Raw genomic sequence first — 2,996 nt, 5'->3', positions numbered from 1 at the left:
ATGAAAAAGTTGGAACTGCAGAGCTCTGGGGACAGAACAGGCTTTTCAATAAATGATGTCTGAACAAGAGGGTAGCATATAAGAAAAAAATGTACTTTGACCCCTTTTTTACAACATACATGAACATCAATCCCAGGAGGACTGCAGATTTCAATGTGAAAAATAAAACAATAAATCCTCAAAAGATAATATAGGCATGACTTGGGATAGAAAAAGCAAAAGCTCTAACATAAAGAAAACGATTGATAAAGTTGACTTTATAAAATTAACAACTTTATATAGGGCAGAGGGAATATTTATACCACATATAACCATAAAAGAACTCATACTATATTATAAAAGATCTCCTACACGTCAACATGAAAAGAAAAGCAACCTGAAAACTCAGCAAAAGATTAGAGCAGGCATTTCATAGACGGTGATATATAAATATGCAGTAAATACGGGGAAAATTGTTCAATCCTAGTAATTACTGTGGGTATTCTGACTAAAACAACAACGACATACATTTATATACACATGAGAATAGGTAAAATTAAAAAGATTAACATTTCCAAGTGTTGCCAAGGATACAGAGCCACTGGGACTTTGTACACTGGTGGTCACACATGCGGCAGCTAAAGCGGATTGGGGAAGTGAGGCTGGAGGAAAAGTCTCTAAGATAGAACTCACAGAACACACACAGCTGATGACTGACAAAGGACATTCAAAAAGTAATTTATGCTATTTTGCTTCCCTCCTTTCCCTTCTCCCCAGATCTCATGCAAGTTCCTCGTTTGGCTAACTCAAACCCAGCATCAGGTAGAAAAATGGTTTCTGGGAAACATAGTTCCCAGCTTAACAAAATTGACAATAAAATTATTTTGCAATAAAAGATTTTATAATAAAATTTGACCATCTATGAGCAAACAAAAATATGAGCGAGAGAGTTTCATAGAGTTAACACAGGCTTTGGAATCAAGCAATTTTGATTTGAATATAGTCTTTTACTATTTGTGTGAACTTAGGTTACCTAATCTCTTGGAGCCTTGGTTTAGGGCTCATAAAGTAAGGAAAATGATACATGTCTCATAGACTTGTTTAAGGATTAAATATTATAATACATATACATTTCTCAAGACCACCTAGTTCATTGTGAGCTTTAATGAATGGTTCCTGTTAACAATACCAGTACTGATAACTTGTAAAGGGCTGGTTACTAGAATCTCCTGAGCAGCCTTTAAAATGTACTGATACAGACCCTGACCAGAGACGTTCTGACTTACTTGTTATATTTCCTGTTAATAAGGGGCCCGTTGAGTCAGGATACCCTCTACCCTATAAAATGCCTCTGCCATAGACTATCACTAAGTCAAACTCCTTATTAGCTTTCTCTAACATTCTTCAGTTTACAAGTTTTGTTACAGTCTTGTTTCCACAGGGTTTACCCTAGAGTTCATTGGATTTATAAGTCACACTGATAACCTTGAGTGAAAAATCTTTGAAAAGGACATAGGAAACATACCCATTTCATCAACACTATTTCGAGAAGCTGGTACTGCAGAAGGTTAAATTCATTCATTTTCCTTTATGTCCCGGCCAATTGTAGCTTCAGCAAGTGACCTTTGTACCATACTGGGGGATGGGATAAATAAAGAAATTCTTATATTAATAGTAACTCCCTCATCACTGACTACAGAGAAAGAAATGTCATACCAACCAGAAATTTAAATGTGAGATTTTGTGGTGAATTAATTCACAGATATGCTGAATGCAATATGAGTGAAGAGAAGTGAAAGTGGGCTTCTTAGAATTCACTGGGAAGGCAACTACTAATCTTTAAGTCATAGATGAGTTCCTCTTCATGGGCAGGCACTCTTTAATGCTTTAAAGGTTTAATACTCTCTGAAGAGGAGTTAAATGCATTTTTAGGTGCTGTTTATTGCGTGTTCTGGGAAAGTGAAGTGGACATGGGAACATTAGGGTCACAGTGTGTTATTACTGAAAATGAATCCCATTTTGCCTCTACTTCACAGTGTTCATATATTTTTCACAAAACGAGTTCATCCACATTTTAAGATTTACGGTCTTGCCTTTCAGGTCTGTCCTTCTCTGGTGTGTAGGCCACTTAGTTGTGCCTTTTCCCCCACCCCCTTGTGAATTCGTGTATGGGCTTGCAGTTCAATTGTCATAATTATATTTTTTAAGGTTTCTCTGCTACGCTCAAGTCAATGGTTTCTTTGAAGTAAACCGGTGGTATGAATTAAGAAAAATAAGAGAAAAGTTAAGAAAGACACAGGTATTAAAATATTATGATTGGGGACAAGTGGCACAGTCAAAATTTTGGAGTAAAGTTGAGAAATAAGCAGTTTTTGGAGGTAGTCTGAATTTTGTTCTACATTGTGGGAAAAAGTCAATTCCTTTATGTATTTCTCCAGTTCTAGATAAGATAGTTTTGTGTGGTTCTTCATACACTGACACGGGACTGGAAATGGCTTTTCTTCCCCTCAGCTTAAACTCAAATTTTGGCCATAGTTAATTCATTAAGTATTTACTGAGTGCCTACAATATGCTCCAGGAATAGCGAAAACATGAAGTCCATGTTCACCTGGTGATTACTATTAGTTCATCTCTACAATTAAGGATGTCTATTGCTGGCAAAATCATCATCCACCACAAGGTCTTGGAGGCTGCTTTATTTCAAACACATGCCTTTGGTCCCTGTGGCCCAAATGGAGGAAGAAGGGGGTAACCTTGTGTCAATTCCTTATTCACTAGATTCTCAAATGCTCCCTAGCCATTGTCTGTAGAAACAATAGTGGAATATTTTAAACTTATCGATTATTAAAAACCACTTGTACTAGGCACTTTCCTAGGTATCTTCATGCATCCTCTTACCTGATCCTGACAATAATGCTATGCTGTGTTTGAGGATTTTTGGTAGTCCTAGTTAATCAGCTTCCCCAGGGTAATGCTTCCCCTTTGGTCCAATTTGCCTCAAAGATGAGTCTTAGACA

Source organism: Propithecus coquereli, unplaced genomic scaffold (genome assembly GCF_000956105.1).
Source record: "Propithecus coquereli isolate 6110/MARCELLA unplaced genomic scaffold, Pcoq_1.0 Scaffold115, whole genome shotgun sequence".
Taxonomy (NCBI): domain Eukaryota; kingdom Metazoa; phylum Chordata; class Mammalia; order Primates; family Indriidae; genus Propithecus; species Propithecus coquereli.
Note: the sequence above shows the minus strand (reverse complement) of the source record.